This window comes from Tursiops truncatus, chromosome X (assembly GCF_011762595.2).
Source record: "Tursiops truncatus isolate mTurTru1 chromosome X, mTurTru1.mat.Y, whole genome shotgun sequence".
Taxonomy (NCBI): Eukaryota; Metazoa; Chordata; class Mammalia; order Artiodactyla; family Delphinidae; genus Tursiops; species Tursiops truncatus.
In genome coordinates, this window is record NC_047055.1 from 118,952,340 (window position 1) to 118,966,423 (window position 14,084).

A 14,084-nucleotide genomic window follows, 5' to 3' on the forward strand; every position below is an offset into this window, starting at 1 on the left:
TAAGTTACCGTCCATGAATGTGGACGACCATGTATGCCAGAGTCACCATCATCTTGGTCGAGATACAAAATATTTCCATCACCCTAGACAGTTCCTTGTCTCTCAGCCATTTTAGAGACTTGGCCTTAAATGGTGCCCTACTGGGGGAAGCTCTGACTTCCTGAAGCAGGATACAGTCCTCACACCCCCTGCCCCGGAAAGTCTTCTGTTGTGACAGTTGTTCCCCTCGCTGCCATTTGTTTGTTCCCTGTCAGGCTGGGTCTCCTCGGTGGGCCTAGGTTTCATTTCTCTTTGTATCTCCAGCGCACAGACACGTCAGCCCTGAAGGAATAATGCTTGCTGAATGCTTCCTGGGGCAGAGAAGTCCAGCCCTGCAAGCGGGGAGTTATTGTCATTAACGCGGAGAGCTCGAGAAACAAAGCAAGTTGCAGCCACATTAAGCCCTCAGCCACTGCAGCCGCCCTGACTGTGCACCCTGAGGGGATTCAGGATGGAGAAAAGCAGGACATTGGCCCTCGATAGCTAAGGTATATATCAAAGGAATGATCTCAATGAGCCCAGATTCTTGCATCTTCCCATATAAAGAAAACTGCTAAATTCGTTAACCTGAGACGTCCGGTTTTCTTTAACAGTGATCTTTTAATGTTCTGACTACCTGGTATTTTTGCAAAAACTCCTATATATCCTGGCTCCCCCTCCTACCTCTTTGGAGCCGTCCCTCAGAGCTTTCTGAGAGGTTGTCTCCTGGGTTCAAGTCCGCAGTTTGTGTGCCGAATAAAACATAATTCTTAACTTTTAGGTTGTGCTTTTTCTTTCTTTTTTTCAGTCGACAAGGCTATGTTGGAGGACCAGCCCACAAGTCCTTCTCTCCAGGCCTCCAAGGCAGGCGGAAGGCTTAACCCAACCTCATGACCATAGTGTCAGCTGATGGTCCCTTCATTCCCACTGGCGACAGAGAAGTAATAATAAAGATAATATGATAACTTATATAGATGCTTCTGATCTTCTAGGTCATTCAGGATCATCATAGAAAATCTGGAGACTATGATGATAACTGACATTTATGGCCTGCTCACCAGGCATGCCAGGGACCCATCTAAGCACTGCTCATTTAATCTTCAGAACAAGGTGATATGGTAGGAATGAGGTAAGAACTAGTATTGTTATCCCCCTTTACAGAGGGAACCAGCTTACCTAACTTGTCCAAAGTCCCATCGCTAGTAAGTGGGAGTTGGGATTTGAACCCAGGCAGTCGGGCTTGAGGTGGGTCGCTCCTCGGGCCCCTACCCAGTGTAAAAGAAGAATCTGGGAGAGAGTTGGAAGAGGATTTCTTTTTTTCTTTTTCTGGTTTTCTTTTATTCTAATTGCATAGTTTCCTCTGAAATTTACAATTACGGTTATATAATTATACGCAAGGAACACAATCAAAGAACTGATAATGCCTCTGAAAACTGGACTGGAATATTTGGGGGAAAATCCAAACTGAGAAATGACTGAATGTATGGCCAGTGACAGCTGGTCTTTTTAGGAAGTGAAATCAATTTTTGTCTTCTCAAAAATTTCTTCTTCCTGAAGAAATGTATCCTGTTTGCTACATGCTCAAAAGCAACGTTGGTGTAGGTGACGACACCCACCCCAAGACACCCCAGAAAGGCCAGGTCATCGGGCATCAGAAGCTTTTCCTTTTCCCCCCATATCCAGATTGTAACCCAAACTCGTCATTTTGACTTACCTCAAAATTGTCCATTTCTCCCCATTTCCCTGCCTCTGCTCCAGGAGCCCCTCATCATTGTGCCCCTGGAGTGTCATCAGAACAGCCTCTTCTAGGGTGTGCTCTTGCCCCGGCCTTCCCTGCTCCACACTGCCCCCTAGGGTTAGTTCCCTGACCTGTGTCCACATCACCTCCTGCTTCTAAGCCTTCCAGCACTTCCTATCACCAGCAGGCTAGAGGGCAAGGGCCTCTCTGGCTGGCCTGCAGAGCATCACGTTTGGAACGTGTACTATCTACCAGCACGCTTCTGCTTCCTCCAAGTCACCAAAGCTGTAGCCACAAGGGTTTATCATCCCTTATGTGTATTCCTCTCCATGCCTCTACTTCCAGACCACTGTGCATACTGTTCCTGCTGCTAAGAATGCATGAGTCTCACTTCCAACCTCACGACAACCCGAGGAGACAGCCATTGTAGCACAGATGTTAAGAGAGAAGGCTCTGGAGTCAGACTGCCCAGGGTCACATAGGAGCCTGGCGCTTAGAAGGGCCCTGTGCTTGGTCTAACGTTCTGCTGCCACCATCTTGAAATTCTTAGCCACTTTGAAGAAAGGCACTGGGCTCACAGATTATGTAATGGTCCTGACTCTGACACTGACAAGCTGTGTAACTATAAAATAAAGATAACAGTAAAGGGCTTAGAACAGGGTGCATGACACTGGGAGTGATCAATAAATAAGACACATCGTTATCCCCCTCACACACGAGGAAACAGGCTCAGTGAGTTCATCAGCACCGCAAGGCTGTCACGTGATAGAAAGTGACATAATTCACTTTCACTTCTCTGTGACTGTGAACTTTCCTATGTAGCCCTGGCTCTTCTCAGCACGTGATCACATCTGCTCTCAGTGTATTAACTATGTGACAGTAGTCAAGGCCCGTCCATACCTCTTCTACTCCTTTTTCTAAAGCCTTGAAAGTTAGCTGAGCACAGAACTCGTAGTTCTCACATTTGATAAATGAGGACAGAGTAAATAAGTGACTGGCCTAAAAGCTCAAATCCAATTACCAGCTTTGCTGAAATAAAGATGGTGGCATCAGAGTCTGGGGCTCCTGGCACCCACTCATCAGGCTGTCTTGAGCCAGAACCCTGTTCCCTCTGCAAAGAGGCTAACAAACACCCGATGGCCTGGGGGGAAAGGCTAATTACGGGGCCAATGGGAAGACATGTAGCCTTGATCTTTCCTGCAGCTCCCAGACTGCACTGCAGGAAGTGGGGTAGGTAGCTCCAGATGCTACCAAGAGATGCTTTTAATTGTCCTGTAGCTGTGACAGCTCAGCACCATGATTTCTGGTGATGCTGAGGTGCAGTACTATTGCTAATGTCAGCATTCATTCACACATTCATACGTTCTGAATCTAGTTATTATGTTCTGGTCTCGGGGAAGGTACCACGCTGGCAGAAAGTGACACAAAAGTGAGGAGAAAACTATCTTGCCTTTAGGGATTAGAGAAAAGGCTGACAGGGATGCCAAGAATTACAACCATATGGTAAACACTAAAAGCCAGGTATTATGGGAACTCAGGGGTGAAAGCAAAGGCCTACAAAGGGCAAGGGAAAAAAGACTCCCTCAGGAGGTGGAATGTGAGCTGTGACTTGAGGGGTGACGAGGCCTAATTGCCAGTCCACTGTATTCCTTTCCTATGGCTGCTGTAACAAATGACCACAAACTTAGCAGCTTAAACAACACAAATGTATCGTCTTACAGCTCTGGAGATCAGAAGTCCCTCACAGGCCTCACGGGGCCAAAATCAAGGTGCTGGAGGGCTGTGTCCCGTTCTGGAGGCTCTAGGGAAGAAGCTGCTTTCTCGCCTTTTGCAGCTTCTAGAAGCCGTCCACATTCCTTGGCTTGTGGCCCCTTCCTCCATCTTCAAAAACAGCAACATTGCATCTCTTTGACTCTTCCCCTGTAGCTACATTTCCTCTGGTTCTGCCTCCCTCTTCCCCTTGTGAGGACCCTTGGGATTACATGGGCCCCCCACCTGGATAATTCAGGACCCTCTCCCTGTTTTCAGGTCAGCTGACTAGCAACCTTCGTTCCAGCTGCAACTAAATTCCCTTCTGCCATGTGACCTTCATATTCATAGGTCCCAGACAGTAGGATGCAAACATCTTTGGGGGCCATGATTCTGCTTACTGCCCCCATTTTATAGATTACTTACTGTGTGGCCTTGAGCAGTTTGTTCTAGACTCTCTGAGCCTGAGGCTTCTCATCTGTAAAACGTAGAAATAACACCCGCCCTGCCCATCTCACAATGTTGCCCTGAGAATTTAATGAGATAGTGTATGTGAAAGAGCTTTAAAAAGAGTAAAGCCCTATGTTGGCATATATATTCCTACGGGGGCATGGGATGACAAGGATGTAACCTCTTGTGAGCATATGCTACATTCTAGGCAGGTTCTACAAGATGGTTTATCCAAGATGGTCCACATCTCTTCCCAGTTCCACATTCAGTGACGTCACACTGGTATCTTGAAATCAGCCACGGTGGGAGCATTGACACTACGGAAATTGGCAAACACTACAAATCGGGGGGCTTCCCATGCCCCGAACCAGTTGTTAAACTTTCCCAGCACATAACAGCTTTATCCCATTTATTTAAGACAAACCATCCGACATGGTTATGATTGCCTTAGAGTACAGATGAGCAAGGTGAAGCCCGAAGCCAGTGATAAACCTGCGTAAGGTCACGCTCATGGCGAGAGGCGGGTGAGGCCAGCTTGTCACGTGCTCCAAGGCTCCGGTCCCTCCACCACACCCCACGACCATGCTACACCCCACCCCCCCACCAACTCTGCCTGCCCTTGAGAGGTCAGTTAGTCTAACTGTCCAAGAGAATCATGGGACTTAACAGCATGTTTAAAAATATAACCATCGGGCTTCCCTGGTGGTGCAGTGGTTAAGAATCCACCTGCCAATGCAGGGGACACGGGTCTGAGCCCTGGTCCGGGAAGATTCCACATGCCCCGGAGCAACTAGGCCCGTGCGCCACAACGACTGAGCCTGTGCTCTAGAGAGCCCGTGAGCCACAACTACTGAAGTCCACGTGCCACAACTACTGAAGCCCGTGCGCCTAGAGCCCATGCTCCGCAACAAGAGAAGCCACCGCAGTGAGAAGCCCGCGCACCGCAACGAACAGCAGCCCCCGCTCGCCACTAGAGAAAGCCCGCGCGCGGCAACGAAGACCCAACGCAGCCAAAAATGAATAAGTTTATTTTTAAAAAATGTAACCATTGGGCTTCCCTGGTGGCGCAGTGGTTGAGAGTCCGCCTGCCGATGCAGGGGACACGGGTTCGTGCCCCGGTCCGGGAGGATCCCACATGCCGCGGAGGCTGTGCCCGTGAGCCATGGCCGCTGAGCCTGCGCGTCCGGAGCCTGTGCTCCGCAACGGGAGAGGCCACAGCAGTGAGAGGCCCGCGTAACGCAAAAAAAAAAAAAAAAAAAAAAAAAAAAAGTAACCATCAATCTAAGGTGGTAGGCTTCACCGTCCAATGCGAAGGTTCAAAGGGACGTGATGCAAAAAAACTGCCAGATCACTCAAAAGCCGAAGTGCAGCATGGCTTCCTCTTAGGCAACGTGGAAGTATGTGAAGGTCAGCAAATACAACCCCTTCATTCACAGATGGATAAAGTAAATAACAGGCTGGTATTCTTTGGGAGCAGTGAATGGAGGCGATTTGAGAGAGAAAAAAACTGACTTTGCTTTATGCTCCATTTAAATCAGGTTCCCATTTCTCTGACCCTGTGCTAACTGTTCCTTCCTAAGGTTGGGGTTTTATTTGAAACTTGCTTAAGGCAGGAGGAATCTAGCTCGTGGGCGTGGGGATTTACTTAACACAGGAGCAAAGGCTCCCATCTAACAATGGTTCCCAGTCTTGGTTGAGCACTAGAATCACCCGGGGATCTTTGAAAACTCCAACTACCCAGGTTGCATTCAGACCAGTTAATCAGAAGCTCTGGGGTGGGAAACTCCCAGCTGATCCCCACGTGCAGCCCAGGAGAGACCCACTGCAGCCGTTTATTTTCCTCACTCCCACTTTACATTTCTGTTTCTGGGGTTTCCTGCTGTTTATAAAGTGTCTGTTTGAGAAAAGCTTAGCATCCAGTTACAGTTGGAGGCCCTGGCTGGGCAGGAGGTGAAAGGCCTCAGAACATTTTCTAGAACATGTTTCAGGGAATAAAGAAGCCCCACACTCAGAAAACCAGTTCTCCCAGCCTCGTGTAACTTCACCAGGAGCCAATAAAAAACTGGCACTTGAGTTTACCGGTTCCCGTCTAGATTGATTAAACCTAGAAATTGCTGGACAAACCATGTACGGTTTTATGAGAGAGAGCCCATTCTCTGATGTGCACTGATCCAGACTTTTATCAGCTCTCTTAGTCTCAACACATTTGCTCTGAGGCTGTGGTAGTACTGGTTGGAGGAGGATTTGAGTCCTCAGGCAGGTGAGAAGCTAGATCTCAGAGTAAACAATAAGGGTTTCCACACCCTGAGAGCCTTGTGAAGCGAAAACCAAAGCTTTAGGCAGACCGCGGCTGCCACCTGTCGGCGGCGATGGGTGTTGACTGCTGTGGCAGAGTGAGTCGCACGCCCCCAGGTGGAGGTCAGTCCCAGCTGGACCCCGCTCACGCTGTCGCTCCACATTCACCAGCAATGCTGCAGGCAGAAAGGACTCTTCCTTAAACGTATCAGACGGGGTAATGCGAATAGGGAGACACACGCATCTAGTAGTTTACATTATCTTTGGACCACGTTCACTTGCCACTTAAATGAGCCTTCCTTTTGTAATGTTTCATGTTCTGTGATCAGAAAATCGTGATCATGTGTCCAGATTAGGGCCTAACTTGAAACTTCTGGCCACTGGAGGCTGGGAAGGTATGCAAAGCCATCCTGATGAGTTGAAGGGGCAGGGAGACCAGAAAAAGCCAACCTGTCACAGTAGCTGTTTGCTCAAACTATATCCCTTCAACATTGTTCAAAGGGATGTCATTAGAAATGCATTCGTTTGGTTTTAAGATACTGCCCTCCGTTAACAAACCATGGAAATCTCTGGAAAGGTTAACGTGTGCATCATTTATATAACAAACATATTCATCGGATTACTTTCCAGAATTTCACTCCGCATGTTTTAAACAACCGCTCTAAGGCCTTCTCACTATTTATAGAATTGTCAGCATTTCTGGGTTTACCGTATGTGGAACTATGGAGGGCTCCACTGCTTCAGTGAAAATGGCAGCCACTGAGGCAGGGCTGGAAGAGAAGTAATGGAATATCAAGAAGTATCGAGAAGGCTGAGTCGCACATAAAGTGAATGTGTCACTTTCTCCACCAAACTAGCCACTTTTAGGCCATGTGCATCATTTATACAATAAACATATTTATCAGTTCACTTTCCAGAATTTTATTCCACATTTATTAAACAAATGCCCTAAACTGTGCTTGGCACTTGGGAGGATACAGGTGTGAGCACATTGTGGTATAAATGTGGAATAAACTCTCTCCTGTTTTTTCCAAGTTTAATGACAAAAGTGGGCAACTTTTTATAATCCGTAGCCAATGGATAGAGACTTGGACTCTAAGAATTTAGTAAGTTTTCTTCTTGATACGTGTAGCATATAAACTGTGGGAGGGGGCGCTACTGGCATGTAGAGGGTAGAGGCCAGGGATGCTGCTAAACATCCTACAGTGTACAGGACACCCCTCCCCCAACAAAGAATAATCTAGTCCAAAATGCCAGCAGTGCCAAGGCTGAGAAGCCCTGCCCTAAAGGCTCCCACCATCACCCAAAGTCAACAAGTCAAAACTGAAAACCAGTTCTCCCCAAAGTGGCCTGATTTTACAACTGATTCCTCATTCTCCTCCCAAATCTGTCAGCCTAAACCCTGGAAACCTTCCTGGGCTTCACTCCATAAATCCATTTAGTCTCCAAGGTGTGCGGATTTTTGCCTTAGAACCTGTTTCTGACTCATGTCTTCCCATTCTCCTGAATCTAGTCAAGTATCACTCTGCAGTATCATTTGTCCAGGATCATCTCTACTGGATTTGTACTCCTGGAGTTCAGGAATCCTGTACTTGCATCTTTCAGACCTCTGTGTCCAGTACCCTGCCCAGTGGGTGGAACATTTAGGGAGAAATATATAGAAATATATAAGGAGAAAGATTTCTGGATCAATAAAAACAAATTTCTAACAATTAAAGAAAAATGTATACATAAAAGTTAAATGCTTTTTTTTTTTTTTTTTTTTTTGCGGTACGCGCGGGCCTCTTACTGTTGTGGCCTCTCCCGTTGCGGAGCACAGGCTCCGGACGCGCAGGCTCAGCGGCCATGGCTCACGGGCCCAGGTGCTCCACGGCATTTGGGATCCTCCCGGACCGGGGCACGAACCCGCGTCCCCTGCATCGGCAGGCGGACTCTCAACCACTGTGCCACCAGGGAAGCCCCAGACATAAATTTTAAACTTTCTTTGGGAAGCTCCACTCAATCATCGTTGTTACGTGCTCCTTATCTCTTAATTTGCTTATTATATACATGTCAAACAATAAGTTCTAGAGATCATAGGTAATATGTGGGTTATTACAGCCTGTGAAGCAGTTTATTTTCTGCTCCTTCCCTCAAATGCCTCTGAACTGTGGCTTTTCCCACTCACCCCATCCTTCCTGTTCTTTCTCTTTCCCCCCCCACCACTGAACACAGCTAATACCTGTTCACCTTTAGCTACCTTTTAGCCTATGTGCTGAACCAGGAGAAGGAATTCCCTCTAAGGAAATCTTCAGGATTTTGTCTTTTTTGTGTTTTTTTCATGAGGTGACGCCTTTCAGTGGCCCTGCCATTATAAAATGGAGAGTAGGAAAAAACATGTAAACAGAAACAGAGAAATTGCTGTGTCATGCTCTCATTTTCCTCACAATTTCCTTGTTTTAAATTTTATTAACTAAATTTCTTAATATCTACTAAGCAGTCAATGATGACCATCTTTATGTATAGATACTTCTCCACATATACTATATGTATACATTTTACATACGTGTACACATTTCATATTGGTTTCCAATGTAAGCAATATTGCTAGAGTGTCCAACCTTGGTTAGATCTGGTTGGCTGATTCAAAGGTGGAAATTCTTCCAAGATTAGAGACTAACTGCTTTAGTCATTCCCACTGGATCTGACATCTTTGAAAGCACAATATTCCTTAATAAGTCCCTAGAGAGCTCGTTAAGCCGCAGCAAAGTTTAGCCCAATCAATGGAAGTATCATGTCTGTTTTCAGTTCATGTCAAGTACTAAAATTATCCTTTGCATGGCCAATGATGCTTTAGAAATGAATATTAACCGCTTTATCCTATACCAAAGAAGATTCTATCATTTTTACAGTTTCATTATTTATTACTTCTGAATTATAATCTGCTTTGTTGTCACTTCTCTCTTTAGAAGCCATAATGTCCCCTCTGGAGACCCGGTAGGGCCAGTTCAAGGAGGCAATCAGCTGGATATAAAGGCTTCAAGGCACGTGGCCTAGACTATTATTTTGGGGGCTTTTAGAACAGAACAATCCATGGCAGAATAGCGACTGTCGCCGTGTACCCGGGAACATTTCCAGGGGCTCACTATGTTGGATGACTCTCTAGCAGGCCTTCAAATCCCTCTTGGAGATGGAAATGCCTGTTAGGAATACTCTGATAGCCAAGCCGTTCCCAAAGCTATTTGACCTCAGGAGAATTTCTGGTGGAGAACACACTCACTGTTATTATGTATCTGTTTGTGGATCATCACATGATCTCTATACTGTTGCACTCAACTGACTTCTTCGTCTATGCTGCACTTGCTCTGAATCACAGCCCAACAGTCAGAGAAGAATGCAAATGATTCTTGCCTGGGCGCAGAACCTCATGGACTCGGCATCACGGCATCCAAGATGGTTGGCGCTATATAGGACCCAACTGACAACCAGCATGCTTGCTACTGGGAGTGGGAAAGGGGGAAATGGAGGGTTAAGAAGCTCCCCACCACCACAGGCACTGCAGTGTGATATATGACAGTGTGACCTTCTGCTTATACCACATCTGTCCTGGCATGCAGCTGGAGAAGTCTATCTGAACCTTCATTCATGCATTCATTCATTCACTTGAAAAGTATTTACTGAGAAGTTTATTGTGTATCAAGCATGGTAATGAACACTGGGGACAGAACGATGGATCAAAAGACACCTTCCCTCGTCCCTGGAAGCCACAGTCTAATGGAAGACCCATGTGTTAATAGCACTCTATCCATTTCTCTATCATCTACACAATAAAACTAGTGATCAATGCTAAGATGATAGTATAAGGGAGATTTAGAGGTTAGGGAATAGCCTCTGTAAGTGATATCTAACCTCTCCCTGTAGGATGAAGAGGAATTAGGTAAGTGAAGCCTGGAGGAAGAGGTGCCTCAGGGCAATAGCATGAGTGGAGGCCCTGACGCAAGGGGGTTTGGTGCGTTCTCAGCGTGAACCAAGGCCTGTGATGGGGACGCTTAGAGAGGAGGCTGGTGGGGCAGGAGAATGGGAGGTTATGGAGAGCGTTGTGTGCCTTGTTTAGGAATTAAGATTTTAAAGTTAATTCAGTACTCACACCTTTTACACGAATCACTGGCTACTACTGAATTGCAGGGACCAGAGTGGATACCAGGAAGCCAATGAGAGATGCTCGTAGCTTGGATAAGGCATGTTGATGATGGAGATGAAGACGGAGGACAGATGGGAGACAAATTTAAGAGGTGAAGTCAAGACTGCTAGATGAATGGTTGGGTGTGGGGGTGAGATGCAGGAGTCGACAGTGAGCCTCGGGTTTCTGGCTTGGGCACCTGCATGTGAGCTTTTCCTGCAAATCCAGACATCGCTCTTGGTCATCTCTGAGCTTCTGGTGTCATCATTACTGAGATAACTAGAGACTTATCCCTAAAATAGTCCAGGTAGAATGTCAAAGGAGAGGAAGACTGGGAAGGTAAGACAGAGGGGTCTTTTTTCTCTACTAGAAGTGCGTTTCTCACTAGAAATTAAAAGGCTCAAAAAATAAACAGCTTCCTAATGGCAATATTCTACTATCATAAGTGGGGTTTTTGTTTTTCTGTTGGAACCTCTAGTCTCTTCCCTTTGCACACTGAAGGGACATTTATAAAGACCATTTTCCATTTTGAGTCTTTGGCAGAGGAAGTCCTGAGATGCCTCCTGCAGGTTCAAAACACAGTTATCCCTTCCCTTGTTCCCCTAAGACTACAGTGTGATTGCTGAGTAAGACATGGGGCTTTACCAATTTCCCCATTCCCTGAAAGCACTCAAGGGCAGAAAGGAAGAGAACACAATTGTGCAAACTTCTTCTGTACTCACGGGAAATAATGGATACTATTATGGTTTTAAGTTCAAGGATAATGACGGTGGAAACCTGGCCATATCAGTATAATAGCTCTATTAATAGCTGAGAGGGAAATTGCCTTTATTCTTCCAATATTCATAAATGACTTTCCCTTTCACAAGGGCATTTTCAACTTTTGTGGAGTTCTGAGTGATTTCTAAAGAAGAAAAGCCATGGTTGTTGTTATGAGTTGAACTGTGTCCCCCCACCCCCAATTTTATGTTGAAGTCCTTCCAAACTCCCAGTACCTCGGAATGTGACCTCGTGGGGCTTCCCTGGTGCCGCAGTGGTTGAGAATCCGCCTGCCAATGCAGGGCACACGGGTTCGAGCCCTGGTCCGGGAAGATCCCACATGCCGCGGAGCCACTAAGCCCGTGCGCCACAACTACTGAGTCTGCGCTCTAGAGCCTGCGTGCCACAACGACTGAGCCCACGTGCTGCAACTACCAAAGCCCGTGTGCCTAGAGCCCGTGCTCTGCAACAAGAGAAACCACCGCAGGCTTCCCTGGTGGCACAGTGGTTAAGAATCCGCCTGCCAATGCAAGGGACACGGGTTTGAGTCCTGGTCCGGGAAGATCCCACATGCCGCGGAGCAACTAAGTCCATGCGCCACAACTACTGAGCCTGCGCTCTAGAGCCTGCAAGCTACAACTACTGAAGCCCGCGCGCCTAGAACCCGTGCTCCGCAATAAGAGAAGCGACTGCGATGAGAAGCCCGTGCACTGCAGTGAAGAGTAGCTCCCGCTCGCCGCAACTAGAGAAAGCCCGCGCGCAGCAACGAAGACCCAACGCAGCCAAAAATAAATAAATTTAAAAAAAAGAATGAGACCTCGTTTGGCAATAGGGCTGTTGCAGATCACATTAGTTAAAATGAAGCCATGCTGGAGTAGGCGTGGACCCTTAATCCAACATGACTGGCGTCCTTATAAGAAGAGAAGTGACACATAGAGGGAAGGCAGCCATGTAACAATGGAGGCAGAGATTGAAGTGATGCGTCTACAGCCAAGAAACGCCAAGGACTGCCAGCAAATACCAGGAGCTAGAAGAGGCAAGGAAGGATCCTCCCCTACACATTTCAGAGGGATCACTGCCCGGTAGACACCTTGATTTCAGACTTCTAGCCTCTGGAACTGTGAGACAATAAACTTGTTTTTAAGCCACCCAGTTTGTGGTACTTTGTGATGGTGACCCTAGGAAACTAATACAGTTGTAATGTTAGAAAATAACGTAGAGATCATGTAGTCCATTCTGCAAATGAGGAATCATGCTCAAAAGGTGGAGTGATTTGCTATGACCAGACCCGGGCATTTTACAGAGGCCAACAGAGATCAGTGCCAAAGAGGGATTTGGCAAATCTTAACCAGCTCCAAGAAAAAAGCAGAGGACCAAAGTGAGCTGATAGAGAGGACTTCAAGAGTGAAGAGTAGAAATGCCAGGAGCTTCAGACATGGTGGGGCGATGCTAGAAAAGCCACCCAAAAAAGGGCAAAGAAGAGAAATAAGGCTGTCAGTAGATCCACAGAGTTGTACAACCATCACTATAATGACTTTTAGAACATTTGCCTCGCTCCAACAAGAAATCCTGTTACCATTTGCAGTCACTTCCCATCTTTTTACAATGCCCCAGCCCCCAGGGAACCACTTATTGCTGTCTCTATGGACTTGCCTATTCTAGACATTTCCTATAAATGGTATCATACAGTATGTGGTCTCTTGTGACAGGCTTCTTTCACTGAGCATCAGGTTTCCAAGGCACATCCATGTTGTAGTGTGTGTCAGTACTTCCTTCCTTTCTAAGGCTGAATAATATTCCGTTGTATGGCTATATCCCATTTTATTTATCCATTGGTTAGCTGATAGATTTTGGCCATTTTGGAACCAACACGTATAAGTTGTTCAAAAAGCATTTGTCCATCAAGTAGAAATTGTGAATTGAAGAAGATAGATGCGATAAAAGGTGAGATATCCCAGGCCCGATACTTTTGTATTCTCACCACCAAAAATGATAATGGGGAGGATGGAGCCTTGAAAAAGATAGAAGAGGTTTGGAATGTGTGAGGCCTATTCTATCTCAATAGAAGGGGTCTGCGGACCTAATTATAGCTAAAGTGTTAATGCTCTAACTCTTGGCTCCTTTAGGATGTAGCAATGAGCATTGTGTGGAGGGTTTCCAGTACTGTGGTAGGACCAGCTGGAGCATGGAGGCCTGGCAGACCTCCCAGAGAGTCCTTCACACACACAGATGTTGACTGCTGGAACACAGCTGCTCCTTCCCACAGCCCTCTCTTCCTTCCCCTCTTTCACCCCGAGGAAACATGCTCACCTGAAGCCCGGACTTGGAGAGGGGAGAGCAGGCCAGTCACCATTGGTCCAATGACTCCGCACAAGTGTGCTCTGACACAGTGACATCTGGTGCACACAGGAGGTGCTCCCTCAATTTTTGTTGCATGAACAGTGTAAAATATTTGAGTAGGAACCAGCTGCATCAAAAGAATGGAGACTGCCCTCTGAGACGGAGTCTCCACGTGGCAGGAAACGGTACTGAGAGTGCAGAGAATGCACCCCAGGGTGCGACTCAGCATCAGTCTGCAGACCACTTTATCACTGCACTAAACTTAGTCTATAAAGATAGGTATACGTGAACACGAAGATATAAGTATTTTAGAATTATTTGTAATACCAAAAGATTGGAAGCAATCTAAACGTTCAGCAATAAAGGATGGGGAAAATACCTTCTGATACACTCGTATAAGTCAGTACCATGCAGCCGTTAGAAAGAAAAATATACACTGAGAAATTTTAAGTGAAAAGAGCAAAATGTAGAAGAGTAGTATAGAGTCTGCTCCTTTATAGTAAAAGAGCAATTAAAGGCTTAGATATGCAAACTGAAAGCTTCTAGAAGTTGTGGCAGAGACTGCTAGCTATCTCC

General features: G+C 46.5%; 1 long non-coding RNA gene across 1 annotated transcript; it reads left to right on the forward strand.

Moving 5' to 3' along the window:
- Positions 1-319: 319 nt before the first annotated feature.
- LOC141277610 (uncharacterized) lies at positions 320-9,329 on the forward strand. The gene is made up of 3 exons (XR_012329246.1): positions 320-527; positions 1,011-1,147; positions 9,199-9,329. It is a non-coding gene; the product is annotated as an uncharacterized lncRNA (long non-coding RNA).
- Positions 9,330-14,084: the final 4,755 nt, after the last annotated feature.